This window comes from Anser brachyrhynchus (assembly GCF_964034855.1).
Source record: "Anser brachyrhynchus genome assembly, chromosome: 13".
Taxonomy (NCBI): Eukaryota; Metazoa; Chordata; class Aves; order Anseriformes; family Anatidae; genus Anser; species Anser brachyrhynchus.
In genome coordinates, this window is record NC_137708.1 from 21,343,424 (window position 1) to 21,363,590 (window position 20,167).

The 20,167-nt window shown below is 38.0% G+C and overlaps 1 long non-coding RNA gene across 1 annotated transcript in view; it reads right to left on the minus strand.

Annotated features, from left to right (window-relative positions):
- LOC308177100 overlaps nucleotides 1-20,167 on the minus strand; it is a 179,329-nt gene that overhangs the window by 39,474 nt on the left and 119,688 nt on the right. The window lies entirely within an intron of this gene.

Here is a 20,167-nt window from a genome sequence, read left to right on the forward strand (position 1 = left end):
TCTCCACATACTCATGAGTATGGTGACTGATCTTCCTTCACTGATGCTAGTATACGTACTGTCCCTGGGTACCTATGGGCCCAGGCAGTACATACTCATAGAGTACTACCAGTCAGTGACCTTTCAATATCACAGAAATAACTGAGAGGAAACAAGCAATCATCTTTTCAACTGAAAGTTCTTCTGCAAGCTGTAATTTTGATATGAAAAAACATACATTTTTGGAAGCCAGGAATAAGGCAGAACAACACCTACAGTATGGAAGCCATGATAACTACTCTTCAATCATTTGGTAAACACATTCCCAAGAACACTTATCATCATCTTTTTCCTCTTCATTTTACTGATGTTACAGAGAGTGGTAAAAGAAACACCTGCGAAAACAAATGCAAGAGTGATTGCATATTCAGTCAGAGAAAAGTTACATTTTGCCATCCTGCAAAATCAACTGCAATGAAAATTTAAACCAGGAGGTCATTAGGGAATGACAGCTATTGCTGTTTGATTGGCAGAGCAACTATCTGTGTCAAATCACAGAGACATAGTACATCTCTCAGCCCATAGGTGACCACATCCTACAAATCTACCACCTAATTTGTCAAGTTTGATGCTTTTCTTGACTTCAGATGCCTTGAAAAGATAGACTTAGAGCACCTTCACATATTTCTGTGTAGATTTACATATCTGTGTACCCTCCATCCTTTTCAAATCACCTCTTATGGACAATTTATTGATGATGATAAGGGGATGGTTTAGTAACATCTCTCAATCTTTGCAGACAGTCAGATGGGTAGGTATAGTGGCCAACCGGTTCTCAGCTCCTGCTCTTAAGTGAGCCCTTGACATGTCAAGAGTAAATATCTGGAGAAAGAAAGCCTGTTATCTTTGCCCACATATAGGATACCTCATCTCAGGATCTGAAAACACTGGATCATGATGGAAAATCCTATCCAGAGATAAGATGCAGAAAACAATCAAAAAAGGACAGTAATTTTCCAAAGGTCACGTCCAATTCTATCATGTCTTTCTAAATTAAATGGCAATATTTGTGCAAACCCTGAATTTAAATCCTACCTTCTTCTTGGAGGAAATCATGGCTACGTGCAAAACTTCCCATGTTTTACCAGGAAGACAAAGACAAAAGTTGATCAGCATCTAAATGTTCCTTTAAGTAAGAAAATCTGTGTATATACATTATGTCTGTACCTTCATACTTCTATTTTTTAACATTTAAAGCAAGTTCTTTCCAAGCCTTTACCTTTTTGCTTTGCATTAGCTGAATTTAATTGTAGGTGCTAACTGAAAAGTCTCAGAGTCTCTCAGCTCATCAGTGAAACATGCACCAAAAGAGTTAAGTAGGCAACTGACATTTTATCATCATCTTTGTACCTTTAAGCTTATTTTAATGAGAACAGATTCACTTTTTTAGTAAATTCATAAATAACTTTCTTCATAATGAATTGCCTCTCCATGAAATTTTAAGATGGATTTGAATTTGCCAGGAACAGGCTGATTTCCTTTGTAATTAACTAATGTATCAAAAGGGATCATTTATAATGTCTGTGGTCAACATCAGTCAGAACTGTTACAGGGCAGCACAGTAGGGCATGACTAATGAATACATGATGGAATCAAAACTGACAGACGGAAAAGTCATAAATCTTTAATTTGCATCCTGAATTTTACATTTGAAATGAATAGTTTGCATCAAAATGATGTGATTTGCAGACAAGCTACAAGCTCAATGTCAATGTCAAATCTGAAACATGCAGACAGCCATTTCCCTCTTCAGAAGATGGCTGGAGAGTTGAGCACTGATTCACATAGTCTCCTTAGGTACCTGTATGAGCAGAGACATGCAGGCACCAGGACCTATTCCACTTCAGTCAGCAGCTTCTCTAAAATGTCATGCTTCTCACGAGTGCCCCTGAAAATGGAAGTATCGATTACATAATATACTATAGTGCTGGGTGCTCTATAAATACCTAAGATCAATAGCATTCTTACCCTGCTTATCCTGGACAACAACAGTCTGCACCTCCACTCCAAATATTGACTCTTCTCTTGTCTTAGCTCCTCTGCCTGACCCAATTTGTTCCACCCCAGTAACTCTCTTACACAGTCCTCCATACAACCACTCTCTAAGGCTGCTCAAGCATCTGTCACTCTTACTGCAAGTCCTGGCAACTCTCTTCAAAGTCTCCTAATTCCTTTATGAACAGATTGTATTATCTCTTGGAAAAGGAACATTAGCATTCACTCAACTCTGCTACTCCAGTTCAAGGAGGTTTTGTTCACAGAAGGTCTGTGGCCAGTACTCTGGAGGAAGTCAGCCTGAAAGGCCACATCTGCCTTTGTAATGTTCCAGCACCAAAAGGGCTGAATCGTGCTGTAGCAGGGATGGAATGACTGCGCAGTCAAAGAGCGATGCCTACGTCACTTGGCCACACAATGCTTAGTAGAGAAAAAGGAGCTGTAAATCTCCTGCTCTCTTCCTCAATTATCATCACGTTTTTAAAAAGTGATGGTTATTAAGCTATGCATATATTCCTTACTAATCAGCATGCAATAATAGCAGATGTATAGAGTAAAAAGTTGCTGAGGTCCTGATATCCACGGTATGCATATTCCAGAATGTTTCATCTGCTTCAGAATAGTTTTAGTCTGGTCCCATGGACTGAAAGCTCATTTGCACTTGGAGTACTCAGCTACAGTCCCAGAATATGTCTTCTAAGTTTTGATTCATCCAGAAGGAAAACAGTTCATGTGCTTCAAGACTGTATCCTGACACCAAAGTTCATATAGAGGGATCACCAAAAAAGCTTCACTAGCTTCAAAATGTTCTCCTGATCCAAATTAAAACCTCCAGTGCAGGCACATCAGCACATACCTGCCTCTCACCCAAAAATGCCATCAAAAGAGGAAGACGGGAACAATTTCACCTTTCCACAAGTCATGCCACCTAATCCAGTGGATACCAAAAGGTCCAAGAGCTGACACCAGTGCTAACATGGATGTTTGAATGCATTAAGCCATGCCACGTGCATGGCCATTCCTTTGTCCAACAGAAGCCAGGAGACACGTTGCTGTGTTCATCCAGGCTCTGACTTGCAGAGTGCAGCTCCCCAGCTGGGCAGCCGTGGAGGCACACCCTGCCAACTCCTGCATCCAGAGTTGCAGACACAGTTTTAGGGGAAGGACAATGGGCATTAGAGATATGGGTAAATGTAATGGTAGGAAAAAGGGGGACAAATACGGCCTCATCTTAATATCAGACCCAATAGACCCAATATTTTTTATAGATCCAATTACTCACTTGGATTTTAAGTATTTTAATACAAATATTGTAGAAAAGTCCTTACAACAATTCTTTTTGCTTTTAATACTTCTTACCCCTTATCCAACCTGCCGATACATTCCTGTTTTTTCAGAATTTTGGCACAATGCAACCTTATTATCACAGTCTATTACTATTAATAGCAGACCTGAGTAATATCTTTCTGGCATAAAAGTTGTTTCTAGGACCACATGGTGAGAGGCCTAGCCTACAATCAGCTACAGAGCCTGGACAGAGATGTTTGGAGTTTATGCATCATATGGAATGAACAAAAATTATCCAGGAAGCACACAAAGGGGCTAGGAATGCTGCCAGTATTTAGAGAAGGCATTCCCTCAAGTTTGGGCCATGCAGCAAATGAAGGAGAAAGGATTTTTGGATCAGGGCCTTTTGTGTTATATAAAAAGGGCTTGTTTTGGCTCTGCTTGCCTTAGAGTTAAAATTTTGGTTATAAGCAGCCACTTTCTATTTAAAAAACAATTGTTCAAACGCAGTCAAAAGGAAGGTGATTTCTACATATGGGTAGCAAAGCTCCCCCAATATAAGAATATATATAATATATTGTCCTGGTTCCAGTTAGGACAGAGTTAAGTAGCTCATAGTAGCTGGTAGGGTGCTATGTTTTGCATTAGGATGAGAAGAGCGCTGATAACATGCTGATGTTTTAATTGTTGCAGAGCAGTGTTTACACCAGGCCAAGGACTTTTCAGCTTCTCGCTCTGTCCTGCCAGCGGGCAGGCTGGGGGTGCAGCAGGAGCTGGGAGGGGACAGACCCAGGACAGCTGACCCAAACTGGCCAAAGGGGTATTCCATACCATCTGACGTCATGCTAAACAATATATAGGGGTGGCTGGCCGGGGTGGGGGGGCCGGCTGCTCGGGAATAGGCTGGGCATCGGTCAGCGGGTGGTCAGCAATTGCGTTGTGCATCACTTGTTTTCTTACACATTATTATTGTTAATACTATTACCATTATCACTATTATTATTATTATTGTTATTATTATTTTCCTGTCTTAATAAACTGTCTTTATCTCAACTCACAGGCTTCACTTTCCCGTTTCTCTCCCCCATCCCAGAGAGGGAGGGGGGAGGGTGAGCGAACGGCTGTGTGGTGTTTAGCTGCCAGCCGGGTTAAACCACAACATATATAATATGTCTGTGATATGACAATTCCACTGTGTCAATACCAACAAACTACCTTCAATATTAAGCAAAATTTACTCCTAATGATAGCAGCTTGTATACATGGCAACATGCCGTATTTGCAAAGCTCTTTTACAAATATCCTCAATGGTTCCAAGCTGCGAGCAACCTAATAGAAATGTATTCTATGATCTACATGCTAAATCATCCTTCTGAAGGTCATGTTTTTCCACCTCATTGTGTTTGAGTCAGCTCCTGGTAAATGGCCATTTTTCCTGAGACACAGTGCCACGGAGTGAAATAAGGGGAATATTTTGGCCTATACTCAGAGTATTTTTGCTTTCAGGGGTTTAAATGCTTTAGCAGCTTCTTTGAATTTTGCATAGGGCAAGGAATAATGAGGCTTGTAAGGAGCACTCAAAAAATAAAAATATAACCAGAAAATAAAAATATAACCAGATATATTTGCTGCATTATTCTTCAGCAGAAGACCTTTTTACATCCTGTTTTCAGTAATTTGAAGACTAGATCATTGTCAAGAAATTCAGCAACACTTTTGAAAGGAAGGGTGCATCTCTGCTCTTTTTTATCTCATTGTTATGAGCAGTCCCCTGCTGAGGGACAAAGAGAAAGAAAGGAAGATCCTGTATTTTATACTCATTTCACGGCATAGTACCTAAAACATTCTGTACTTCAAAATCAAATATATGTCAACTTAGGTTTAAGATAACAGATTTTCATTTGCAGTGTCTGTATTACTCATTGTAGATCTTTATAATCTGTTTACCTTCATCTCCAAAAGTATGTGATACATTGTGTGTAAGATCTAAGAGACACACTGATTCTTTTTTTTAATTTTTTATTTCTTTTTTTTATTTTCACCTTTTCAGCTTTAAATAAAACAGTATGTTCCATTAAGGCTCTAATTCTAAGCCTCTGAGAGTCAATTAAAAAAAAAAAACACAAATATTTACAACTTAGAACAAATAAACCTATTTGAAAAGTCAAGCTGAGTTAATCGAATTGTTTCAGTCCAAAAAGTGTTTTCTTTTTTTAAAACTAGAAATATTTTTTCTAATGGTTCTTATGGTTTCAAAAAATTTTTCATGTGTACCAAAATTAAGCTTACATTTAATTGTAGGTGTTCTGTGTTTTTTTTTCTATTAATGTTTTCCTGTATTTCAATCACTTTGCAAGCCAAAATAACAGTTTCTCATGTAGCTCAGGTTACATCTATCCTGCAGACACCCAAAAGAAAGATGTCGCCTTAGGAAAGAAGTCTCCTCACAAAACCATAACTAAAGACACGCACGGCTGTCTGTGTGATCACTAAATCTAATACAATTTGATTTAATCAATTCTGACAGTAATTAATACCTCTTTCTTCCCTCTCCACCAAACACTTCTTCAAACTATACATTAGAAAATGTGCTCTCAGAATTGTAGAAACCTTGACTGGATTGGACCTCCAGAGGGCCCCTTGTCTAAGACAGGAGCCTGATGCTCTCCACCAAGCATCAGGCTACTCATTGCAATGAGCTGATCATGGGTGATATTACAGAGACAACAACAAACAAAATGAGGTTAAGTTGCTAGAGAAGGCTACTAGAAAAACACAGCAGTGAATGCAACCTTCAGGAGATGAGCTTGTCTCACTATGGAACATCTGAAGGTACATTTACATCTCTGTCCATTTTGCAGTTGTGATTATGGTATCAGTGTGCTGTAGATATATACCAGGTTGTAGCTAGCTCAGGTAGCAATATCAGCGAGCCTCTCTGGCAGGTTTTGTGTGGTTGGTACCAAAGTATGGTCTTCACTGCTCTGGAAAAACATGGCATCTCATTTGAAGCTACCTCAGGTATGCCTACACATACTCAGGCACACATGCACCCCACGTTTCTACAGATTTAAGTATGTGATCAATTAATAATAAACTCATAACTCTGACGCTTTTCATGCAGTTCCAAAGGTTATTACCCATTTGCCATCTGTGATTCATTTTGCTTCTTAATTCAATAATCTATTTTTAAAATCCAACAAAAAACTCTGCAATCACAAGCACCACAGGTAGACTACATTTTGAGTAGAAGCCTACAACCTGTTATTGCTATTAAATTTGCTACTTTTTCATTTCAAGAACTATCAGACACATTTAAGAGAAAAATGCCTCCTAAAATCCATAAACAAATAATGAGATTTTGCACTTATCTCAAAAGTAATTTTGAGATTGTACTGCTAAGCTCTTTAATTGTGATTATGTCCAATTTTCCCCAAGTATTTAATCCTAGCGTTCAGTTCAGTTACTCTATTCTGACTGACCTTGACTACGTGAGATGCAACACTTGTTGCTGAAATTGAACAAGATTGGTTCCCTCTTTTGAATGTTTTGAAAGATTAAGAGTGAAATTACAGATTGAATATCAACCAGAGTAATACCAAGGTCATGCAAGTTAAATCTGAGCACTCAGAATGCAATCGGGAAGTGGATGCATTAAAGGCTTTTACTGTGTTTTCGTTAATCCGTGAAGCACTTGACTTTTCTGAAGAAATGGAATAAGCACAGGGAAAGCAAAACCAACTCCTTGAAGCTGTTGAGGAAACTCACTAACCACAAACTGCCAAACACCCATGCCTTGGATTAAAATCTAGTTAAAGGAAAATTGACAGCTGTTGTGCCCAAACTGCCAGTTTTAATTCAATAAATAAATAAATAAATAAATAAATAAAATCGCCTGGCAACAGCCTTAGCAATACCAATAGCAAGAACCAAAACTTACAATCCCAAGGCAAAGGTAAAGAAGCTATAGTAGGACACAGGAAAACCTGGGCAATTAAAGGATTAACACAGGGAGAAATAACCTTTATTGAGATGTAGAAATAACCAAGGAATCTGTAAATTAACTAGTTGCACCAGACAAGCAATCTGTTGCAACAGCACAGATCCTAGTGCAGGATGCTTCGCTCTGCTTTGTCAGACCATAAAAGACTCAGCACAGACAATGGACAGACAGCGCAGAGCCCAAGGAATTCCTGACACTGCTACAACCCCTTTCCTGGACATGGTTCTCCTGTCAAGAACTTTTTCCTAGTATAACTGGCACCACATTGGTTTCTTTTCCTTGCATGTTGAGTACATCAAGGCTAAGACTGCCTGTGAACCCCCAGCCAATGCTGCTGTGTATGTCCTACATCCAGTCCCCACTAAAGCAAGTTACCCAGAAGTCTTTCAAGCCTCACCAACAAAATGTAGAGGTACAAAATAAAAAAAATCTCCAAGGTGTCACCTCTTTCTTTCCCCTTTCCTGAACACTGATCCCCAACCAGCTGCCTCCTTTACAGGTTTTCTGCAGGCTGCCGTTATGCTTTGTTTTAGGGAACTTTGTGAGAAGGATCCTGAGTGGTAGGACCAAGGCTTCTCAGCTGCTATGCCAACTAGCTTCCAAGCCCCAGCCTTAGAGAAGCATCTGCAGCCTTTGGAGAGAAATCTAAACTAGCTGCAACTTTTCTCCATTCCTTTCTCTTCTTTTCTCTTTTCTCAACAAGAATCAGCCTCTAGTCTTGCAGGGGGTAAGGATCTGAGGGCAGGCAGGGCTGTCACTTCCATGCAGCTCTCAGGAGGACAGGGACTGTCCCGTGTCCCCTCAGCTTCCCTCTGCCTTCTGAAAGGCCTTGCTGAATTCCCCCAGGTCAGTGTCCAAGCTAACAGATTCAAAATGCTAAATCTGTGGACAGTACAACATAACACAAAGCAGAGATGTATTTTGATCACAGATGAAGCTTCTGCATTATCTGGATCAATACAATCAATGCTAAATAGTATAACCTATTTGTGCACATCTCTGCTGTCGAGTTTTATAGTTTTTATATTTAATGCAGATCAAGAATTTCCCAGTATTTTTTGTTCTCATTTCTGACATTGTCTTCTATCTTTCTCCCATCAGTGCTATAATGCAAAGCTCTTTGGTTACTAACCCTGGTGCTAAAGAACAAAGCTGGAAACCTCGTTGCTCTGAAACCAAAAAACATTTGACAAGGAATGGAAATCTTTCTTAAAAGCACTATACATAGAGTGAAGCACTCAAATTCTTTAAGATTCTACAGTTATTATAGCAAAGTCATATTACATTCAATTTTCACTATAGACCTTCCTGCACGGCGCAGTTCTGACAGCGAACATTCAATCAGCAGGCTATCATTACATTTTTGTAAAAAAATAAATCCTTTGATTCAGTCTCACGCCCTTAAAATCCTTCAGCTGAAGAAATCCTACTCTAAAAATGAAGTGCAGGATATGCTTTTAAAATCAGAGACCACCAAGATCTGCAGATGAACAATAAATGCCTGGTTTTCCATATCACCCAGCTGATAACTTCATACAACAGGCTGTGTTTCCCAGCTGCTGGACACTGTCACTGGCAATTATATGACCTTTGCCAGCAGAGCTCCTGAGTTGCTCACTATCCTTCACATATCCTCGCAGCATCTGTGGCAGTTAGCAATAAACTCTGTAGTCCCTGGGCCCTCGCTTACATCAGTGCAACTTCATTGACTTAACTGAGCACCAACAGAAGAATTCAGTACAGATTTGCCACGTATGAAGTTTGGCTGAGTTTTCAGTGCCAGTTTAGTCTGTTCAAATAATACCAGCAGTGTCACTAGGAATTGATAAGTATAATATGAGAAAAATAATAAATAAAAAAAAAAAGGTATGTTCACTTTGTAGACCAAAGGGAGTCCCCATAGATAGCAAAATGATTTACAGGAAGCCAGGCTTTGCTTGCAGCATTTACCTTATAAACAGTATTTCCTCTCTACCCTGTCAAAATTCCAATAGAAACAGGTTTATGAGCAACTCTTCCATAACAAAGTGTCTACTACAAAGAGTCAATACACAGAAAGTGAAAATAACTTCTTCTTTCTATTAATTGAAAAATAACAGCATAAAAAATATCTATTTTCAAGGTAAATCCATTACTTAAAATACAAATGAAGAGTGTTATACACACCCACACATACATATATATATAAATAAAGCAATCGGGCACTGAAACAGGCTCCCCAGGGCAGTGGTCATGGCACTGAGCCTGCCAGAGTTCAAGAAGTGTTTGGACAATGCTCTCAGACACATGATCTGATTTTTGGGTGGTCCTGTGTGGAGCCAGAGGTTGGGCTCAATGATCCTTGTGGGTCCTTTCCAACTTGGGTTATTGTATGAGTCTACAACATTGAAAAATATTTATTACAGAATGCAGCCTTTGATGAAATTTGAAAAAGTAAATGAAATAATGAAGAAAACTGGCAATTCATATTTACTTGCATGTACATATACTTGTTTTTGCATTATAATTTACATTTTATTAAAACCCATTGCAATATGGAAAAAAGGAAAATTCTTTTTTTTTTTTTTTTTTTTAAATTCCTGGTAATGCTTTCTTATTGGCATGCTTCTGTGTTAAAGTTTACACATGACTAGTAATTTCATTCTTGATCTCTTTAATTCAGCATGAGAAATGTTCAATTTCTGAAAAGACACTTTGACTCCAATTTATGTGAAATAGTTTCTGTTTACTGATTGGTGGTTTTTATTTCATATCATTTATACACTAATTTGATTTCCTTCCCCTTTTGAATAGGGCTTATGAATTCATCACGAGGACTGTGAACAGTTGTGAAAACCCCCTTAAGATAGACATAGGTTAATCACCATTATGGATAGGTGAGTAAGTATCAGCTAATTTTCTATGCACATCATGCTTGCTGGGAATTCAGATTTTACCAAATTTGCCTTGTACCTATGAAATATTAGGAAAAACAGGGGCAGAGAGCTAGAAAGCCAAACATAAAAGAAAGCTTTCATGAAAAAATAATTAACAGCATACTGTGATCTATCCTGCTTCTAGCTTCAGTAGCTTTTTGCAAGATTAAGAAGTTCAGGATTTCATCCATAATTAGAAAAATTGTTCATGGATAATTATTGGAGTAAGCCAGCTACTTCTGTTGGCTCTCAATGGTTTTATCTTTTTTTCCCCCAACTTCAGTAAATAGTAAACCACTTTTAACTCTCTTCTGCACCCTTCAGAACACTACAAGCTTTTAAGATGTGCCACCTCCCTATTACTATGTCATTTTATGATATTTTAAAAAGGGTCAATATTCACTACATGTTTTCTAGGCTCATCATTTTATTATCTTTAAGAAAAGGATCCATACTAGAAGTTTACACTGACAGACCAGATACTGGGCTTTCCTCCTTCCTAAACATTCACATTTAACCCTGACAAAACTTAAACTCCAGAAGGAAAAGAAAGGATCTTTCTGTTTCAGCTTGCCCTACAGGAAAGAAAGTAGAAATAGCAATACTACTGCTGCTACAACTGAGTGCACTGTTTGTTCCACATCACTGCAGTGTGTTAAATAAGTGACCTTCCATTAAGCTGACTTAATATGAGTGTAACAGCTGAAATCAATGATATTAATTCCTGATTTCTATCAGGTAGTGGCCAGAGGGAAATCAGCCTCATAGCTGAGAAGTGGAACATAAATCTGATTTGCAAAACTTTGCACTTGATGGACTGCCTTGGGGGCAAAAATTAGGTGGGTAGATCCACGTTGTTTCCTTTGCAAATTCCCATTGACTTTAGCAGTTCCGCACACAAAACATATGCACAGGTATTAATCACAAATACAGATGTCATAAATTAAACTCCCTCAGTGATTTTATTAGACAGTGAATGATTTTTGCAGTGTTCTTCAATAAAGCTGTAATTAGGGGGTATATATTCCAAAAGTTTTCAATGACATGCCAAATAATCTTACAATGTGAAAGCTAGTTGTTCCAAAACATGACAAATAATATTTTTTTTTAGTAAAATCTTTTACTAACTCCAAAAACTTTTTTCCGTTCTATATATTCCAAATTGTTTGTGTTGGTATGGATGACTACAGAGAACTACAGCGTAAGAAACCAACAAGATTAGTGAAACCTTCACCCTGTTTTGTGGTCATTTAATGAAAGGAGCTCCTGCAATTCTTCTCTTTTACTGGTTCTCACATTTATGGATGTGTATGGCAGTTTTTCTCATACAAGGAATGTTCTTTTATGAAAGAATGAATAAAAGAACCTTTTCCTTCACAGCTAGAGGGGAAAAAAGAATTGGAGGATTTGAAATACTGGAAGAAAAATTTTCCCCTGACAACCATATTTGGAATCAGCCAGTACTTAGGACATTTGTTGCATCCAACTAGTGAGACACACACACCACAATGAACTATTTTACTCAATCAGATAGAATTGGATTAAAAACTAATATGTTGGTTAAAATCCAAGTTCATTTCTGAGCGCCAGAAGAATGATTTACAACTATGAATAAATTTGAACATTTTCCTTCAACATTTTCTAACTCAAATTCAGCATTTTAATCCAAAACAAATTTTCTCTGAAATGTTCAAAAATTAAAATGAGGCGTTTTCTTTTGCATGAAAAAAAAATCAGATTGATATATTTTACTTTTAAATACATCCAAAGTGTTGGATGCTTTTGGTTTTAGTTCAACTCAAGGTTGCATTTGCCCTATTTTGTTGAATTACTGGTGGCTTGAAGATCTCAAGTAGTCATCAGCCAAGTAGCTTTAACACAAGTATCGGAGCTTAAAACAGAAATCCATTAACACTATCTGTTGACATTAGTCAAGAACATGAGTACAAGCTAAAATGTTTGGATGAATAAAGTTTCTTCTTAAACGTTTTGCTGACTCAAAGCTTTACTAGTGAAAACATAACTAAAAGAAAAAGAGAAAACTTTTTCCCCTAGTCTGCACTGCATTGGACAGTATTACAATGCAGGTATTACTTCCTTGATATTTGGCACTGTAAACAAGAACATACACAGATTAATTTACTAGTACCTATGATAGAAAATGGAAATTAAAAGGATTTTATGTTCTTTTTATAAAAAGTAAAATGCAGTAAAAGAACTGTGTCACTCTGAATGGTGCTGCTTAACACTGTATTGGCATTCAGTGCATTTATTGTTAATGGCATTACACAATAACACTAACATAACCAGGCATGGCAGGCCAAGTTAACTCTGGAGACTGAAAAAAATTGTAATTGGGAGTATAGATTTTCAGCAATACATGATCTCAGTGTGAAAAGCCAACTGCATGCTCCATCACATCAACCTTTAGAAAAGGAAAGATTTGGAAAGCATACGGGAATAGCCCTGGGTCTACTATTTAACTCCTCTGAACACATTCTTGTTAAGCCATGACACCTTAAATAAATTCATAGCAGGACTCCCTAGTTTATAGTACTGCTTTTTCATTTCTTCTGTCTTGTTTTCCTCTCTGTTATCATTTGGTGCAGTACTCATTTGAATAATGATAGAGCTCTCTCCTAAGGCATGAGGAGGCAGTGACAGCAGCACATGGCTCCATGGCACAGTCTGTCACCTAAGCATAGGAATAAGGAAAGATGAAAAAAAAAAAAATTGCCTGCATGCATCCCATTGCTCCATTCAAGAGGTGTTACATCAGTGATGAATTTTATGGATGAATACTCTCAAGGAATACCTACAAATTCTTGCCACTGTTAAAGAGCATGGCAAATCTCACACAGGTTTCAGTTGCTAGGACTGCACCCAACAGGATTACAAAGGAGTATGAAGCTCTGCAAAGCCTCACGTGCGTTAAGCGTAGGCTCTTGTCTCAGTGCTTTTGGGCTTAACACTGTCTGAAACATTATCTCTACTTTGTTTTTTCCCTCATTTCACACTTTGGGTTAAGGCAGCAGAACATCTGAGAGCAACCGCCTGTGTGTTGAAGCACTGCCACCTACATCAGGCTCTTCCTTCCTGGGGCTTAAGGGCCTCAAGAAAGGTACATACCAAAGAGATACTGTTGCTTTGCTTTTTCTTTTTAGTCTTCTGTTTGAATTTTTCCTTTTTATAGCTTTAAGTAGCATAACCTTGAAGAGTCTCTTCATCTTTAAGCTGATTAAAAATATTTTTCATACCCAGTAAGGAAGATGTGACTCCATGCTATGTGTACTTAATGGAAGAAATATGCTTTACATGCTTCATTAAGTTATTTGTGAAATTGCATTAGTGCCATTCCATTAGTATACCTCTCTCAGCTACATCTGTGGCCTGTTTTTGACAGGCAAATTACCAGTTTCATAAGTCTATTTTGAGTTGGTAATGATCTTCTAATATGTTGAAAAATATTCATCTTAATAGGAATTGGAAAAGAAAATAATAATGTATTTTTCAATGTAACGGTAGCAAAATTACCTGCCATGGGGCAAGATAATTATCAGATTTCTTAAAACAAGCAACTAAGGGTTATTTTGGATACTTCATCACGATCTTATACAATACAGAAACATTAATCTTGAAATAAGATGTCATAGTGAAGTCAATATTGCTTAGAATAAGTGAAAGGAAAGCATTTACTACATTAAAATATTTTAAGACCCCAGGAAGGATATTAAAATGATAAAAATGATGATAGGGTGACTATGCCTAAATTGTGAGAAAATTTTAATACCTTTTTACTCTGCGCAGTAAGAATTACTTTAAAAGAAGTGAAACATTACTGATCCCAACGTGCACACTAATAAAATGCTGAGATTTAACATAATAGTAATTTTTTTTTTTTTAATTTCTAGCCAGTTTCATACTGAGACCATAATTTAAATCGTACCAAGATAGATGTCTAAGGCGTGATGTGCTATTTTCCACCTTCCTTCTAAGATTAATGATAATGTACTGTTTGTGTTAGTTAGCTCTTCACAATTTAGTTACGATCTAGGTCTCATTATCTTAAGCATCATATATATATGACCCCATAAATATATTCTCCTCTGACCTGGAGAAACTACAGTCAAAGGCTCCAGAGGAGTAGTCATCTATGCTGCGTTCATCAGCTGTGCTGACGCAGATGTAACCACACACAATACGTATTTCAGAACTGTGATTAAATACACTGCATGTGGCAAAAATTTTCCAGAGTGAATGGGGAAAAGAGGAGGAGGGCAGCAGGCAAATTCATTTGAAGTAGCTTTTGACAGCTCTTTATCATCTGAAAGGATAGTTTTAAATGAAGAAACAAATATCTACACACATTGTTTCTCTAACTAGGCTAGTGACTGTTCCTGTCCTTTCTTTGGCTTGGCTGCTGACCTTCAAAAATGAGAGGCCTTTTGTCAGGTTTTACTTCAGTTACATTAAGTGTGTTAAGATACCAAGTAGACAGTAGCTGTTTTCACTAGACAAACAAACATTACCTGAAGGGGAAAAGAAGTACTGAAAATAATAATACCTGCAGTCAGTAGAGCTCATGATTGTATAATAATCCTGTATGACAAAAACACAGTTTAGAAGCAGAAGTATGTTTCATAGTTTCTTGAGAGTTTTCTGATGTTAAAGTAATAGAGATTGAGTGGAAAATATACTAGACATGGAAGTATCAATAACCGAGACAGCATTAAGTATTACAGCATCACTAGAAGGCAGCTGCCTCAAAGCATTAAGTATTAGAGTAAAAACTCTAAAATGAAAGACCTTTAGAAGGATTCTGTCAATGACAAAAGTGCCCAAATTAGATGGCTTGTTTAGAGCATTAAATAGCAAAGCAGGACAATTAACCACTCCACCATTAAAACTGAACAGTAAACAGTTCAGGCTAGACTCACAGTTTCTCTGGACACTTTAGTGCTGCCTTTCCATGGCTAAAAGTACATGAAGTTGACAAGTCCTTCAAAGTTCCTCAGCCCACAATACTGACACTTTATTTCTTGAATCTTCTTGTTCATCATAGAAGAACAGAAGACGTCTCACACTGACGAAAGAATATAGTCTTGTTAAGCTGAGCATATAGAGCATCTGTACTTAAAAATATCCCATTCATATTTATCTCAAAATCTGACAGCTAGGCCAACAATATTTAGTATCATGGGGCTTCCAAACTCTGATTTGTAATCTTGCACTGAAAGCATAGAAAGTTTTAGATTTTCAATATTTTTAAGATACATAGTACTTATACGCATAACAAAAAGAAGCAGACTGTTTGCACTTGTCACAAAATCTCTCTGTCCCTCATAGACCTTGAGGTTACTTCACACGTATTGTCCTTCAGCCTTTGTACCTGGGGCTCAGTGCACCAAAAAACAAGAGAAGCCGTCCTAATAAATATAGGAGTTTTGAATTACTGTCATTCTCTAGCTTTCCACCTTAAACGTTTTGTAACTTTCAATGTCTTGCTTACTCTGGGCAGACTATCACTTACTTTTACTCATAAAATTAAAGAGGGACATCTGAAATTGTGTATATAAAATATTTCACTTATTTACAAGCATGAGCCGTGCCCAAAGATTCATGCAGTTTGAGCAGCTTTAAAGGACTGCAGCTAAAATCAAGGGCAATGCCACTGAGAATTTTCTCACGTAATGCCATATGTCAGGTTCATTAGTATATTTGCTTCTGCCATTTACAAGCACAACTGTAAATTGTACTCTTCCTACCCTAGCAGATTTCAGAGAATATTGACACAGGAGAGTGTCTGACCCCAACTACAACTCACAAAAGTCAAATCTACAAGACATAAACACCTAGGACAAATGAACTACAGGGAAAGAAGAGCACAGTTCAAGAAAGCTCAGAAATAAGGACTATTAATAGCTATGGACCCATAGGACTAGGGGAGCAGCACACATGGGTAGACAACAGTGCCCTACATTCACAAAAAGGTTACAGAGAGCACAAGCAGGCCATGAATCACACTTGCAAATAGAAGGGCTGCTCCACAAATAAGCTTTCTTAACTTTCTTGTGATAAAAATGAGTTTTTTTGTTGCGGTATTTTTTTTTAACTCTTCCTCTATTGAACCTAAATATGCTAAGTGTTGTCTCAGAGACAAAAACACAGGAACTTAGAAGCACAGGCTCAACCTGACTGCTTTCATATAGAACATATAAAAATCAATATATAAGACACTGATTTACAGACTGCAGATAATTTTTCATTCATATCCTGAATTCCACAGACACAGTAACCTCATGAATACTGCTCATATTTATATATGATAAGGATTAAGGATTTATATAGGATAATTTTATGATTCTAAGATTCAGTAAGCATTGCTTATTCTGTGTGGAAGGGAAGTCCATACCTGTCCATACAATGTTTTTACTATATACAACGCTGCTGCTAACACTTTACTCTATGCTTTAAAGGACAGACGCACAAGTTAACCAAGCATTACTCGAGTCACATCATGCTCAGGTTGTGAATAGACAAAAAGACACATTAAGATGAAGAGGTAAGCTTTGGCTAGGCAGCATGCTGGTGGCTCCCAGCAACAACAATGCTGCTCCTTGCCTCCATTCTCTGCAGCCCTGAACTACTCCTGGTGTAACCACCATAAACAGCCTTTAAAAAGCCGTCCTAAAGGCAATAGGATCCAAAGGCTGATTTTTTTTTACAGTAGTAATTCTTGAAATTAGGTTGTTTTTAAGTTTTGTGGATTGGTTTTTCCCTCTCAAAGACTGAAGCAGACTGGTGTCAGAGAAGCTTGAATTACTGAAACCTGGTAATGTAAAGTATATTTTAATGTTTCAGCTCCATTCAGGTGCTAGATTAGGTGTATTTATGGAAGCACTTTCAGAGACCAGAGATTTGGATTTTGGCATATGTGATCAAAGTAATTCTATAAAGAGGTGCTAAGGCCAGAATTTGCTGACCTTTATATTTGTGAAAGTTGTTGGTTCAATAAAGGTCAAGATGTGTGATAAAATTCAAGCCTGTCTGAGCCAATTAATGACAAGTAACCAGACCATTAAAAATCTCATTTATGCTGAGCAGTCAAGTGGGTTATATGAGAGCAGTCTGTACCTGAGGCAGCCTATACATTCAGTTACAGGCTTGCAACAGAAAGATAAAGGATACAAGAATGCAGAATGAAAGAATGCTTAGTTTTAAGAGGAATAAGAAAATATTTCCAGGTCTACCCGCAGAGACAGAAACATACAAATAAATATATACATATATCTTAATGAAACAGTAGTATTTATCTAATTGTAAATATTGGTATTTCAAAAAGGAAAATTAGGAAAATATTGAAAATTAAGAATTCATGGATATATTGCCTATACAATCATTGATAAAACTCATGGGAATAAACTCTTCAACATGGCCATATGCAGATCATTAAATATCAGTGATACACAGCAATAAAACATTAAAGAAATAGTTTGGAAGTACCAAACAGTTCAGGGATCTCTTTCAAAACTTTGAGAAACTGAAGAAATAAAAAAAAGGATGGCAGTGATCATGAGGGAAAAAAAAGGAAAATGAAAACCTGAAATATACTATTAGTGTCTAGTAAATCTAATTTTAGTCCCTAAAAATACTTGGGCTTTTTGTTTGTTTGTTTTTGTTTGTTTTAAGGGTGGGGAAAATAAAATGTTGGTATTAAGCCTTTCTCTGCTTCAAGGTCTTAAATGTTTGTATTTAAGGTCCACTGAAACCAAAGGACAAAAGAGCCAACAGATTTCTTTTATTCAGACACCTTGGATTTTATGATAATGGCAAAAAGATTTCACTGTGTCAGATTTCAGTTTCTCCTGAGAGTAGCAGTAATCTTTAGTTCATAAAAACGTAAGAAACTGTGCTTTGTTAGATAAGGTGTGATGCCAGTGAAAGGGATATGTCCAAATATAAAAGCAGCTTGTACGTATTTTCTGTTAAATAGGGACATATAAACTATAGGTTTTATTTCAACTTTCACATAACTCTTTGTTAAAACCAGCACTAAATATTGCAAAGTATCAGTTGTATTTCTAGTAAAATTGTGTTCCCAATAGGCACAACAAAAATTATATCCACCACCATCTCTGCAGCTGAAAGCCCTGTACTGGGTTTAACTTACCGACTCCAGTGCCTGCACTGCCCACACGGACATTGGCTTAAACATCAGTAGAAGACAGCTTCTGCCAGGGACCTGCAAGCTGGAGCTGGAAAGGAAGGTGAGGCATGTCCCAGCACCGTGGGGGAACAGACCAGCACAGCTTGGAGTTGCAGAAGCCGCAGCACGAGGAGCTGCAGCCCCAAGATCAGCCCCAGCCTGAGGGCCATATAGTGCAGGCAGCTGCCCCATGATTGGGATGTGGGAATGAGATCAATAGAACAAAATTCGTGTTTTGGCGCTATACATGTGAGGCAAAAGGGAAGATGTTGTGGGACAGGGTTGATAAAACAGCAAAAAACACCTCAGGGTTGCTGTGTAGATCAACTGTTCTCTCCCACAGCAGCCAGGAGCACCAGCCTCAGTGGCGCTGCACTGGCAGCTGCGGACCTGGTGGCAGGAAAATGGCGCCCGTCCTCACACCCCCCCGAGAGACAAGAAGAAGAAAAGCATTTGCAGCATGTTTTCTCAGAGTTGCTTAAATTATCTGACAGTGCCCTTTCTTCTAAAGGCTCATCAAAATTCCCCTGAAGGCATTTTGCTAGTTTGGTAAATTCCAATTTGCAGTGTGCTGTTTTTAAAACAGTCTGACAGACACCTTCACAGATTACACATAAGAATCAGCTGCTTTCAATTTTTATGCAGCATAGAAGTTATACTTTCTTAATTGGACACTGCAAATCACATACAACATGCGTCTGCTACCACGAGGCAAGGCTGTGTTGTTCCCTTTTGTCCTCATGCCTCTCAAGCACATTTGGCTGCCTGCTGTTCTGCCAGCCTTCTGGGGAGGCCACCTAACTTTGTCCCAGCCCCAGAGCTCTGGGCTTGGGAGAGACAAGGAGGACACCAATGCCTCATTCAGCTGAAGGAGGAGAAGCCTTTTGCTTCCCTCCACACCACTTCCCCCCGTTGCCAAGACTCATGCAGTGGCCATTTGGCACCACCTTGTTTATTCCAGACCCCGCTTTTTACCGTACTTGGATCAATACAGGTTACCGGCGCTGTGAGGAGGAAATCTTTTTTCTGTTTTGAAAAAGCACAAAGATGCTAATAAAAAATAATAACGTGTAAAGATTTATCCTTTGGGTTTTTGTTGCATGGCATGTGACAGAGCAGAGCACTACTCCACAACAGACGTGAGACCCAAAAGCCACAACACCTACTCTTCAAAGACATGCACGTAATCAGGCACTCAGGAAGCAGATGTTTTCATCAAAGTACCAGCAATGCCTGGTCACACCTTAAACTCATAATAAAAACATGACAGCTTTTGTTTTCATAATTTTCTTTCCCATAACACCAGGTAATAGGCAGGTGATAGGAGATCTGGTGGAAGCCTCAGTGCAGGCTGGCTGATGAGTTTCCTTTCTTATTTTAACTTTTATTCAGAAAAACACCCTTACTTTATTAAGCAAGCATATAAGCTTTCATTTTAATAAGCGTAGCTGAAAAACATACATTTCTGTACATAGAAAATATTTGTATAGTTTGCTGAGTTACCATTTTAACCTTTGCACCTAAGACCTTTCATTGATGAAGTGAGGGGTATCTTAACATTTTCCCACTTTGAATGAGATTTATTTTCCCGTTCAAAATTTGTTTGCCAATATTCATGAGACTTATGGTTTTAAAATAGTGCAAAATTTTTGATTTTATGATGGATGCAATAATACTGTATTCTGCATTCCATCTGTGACAGCAAAGCAAGTCCCAAGAAAA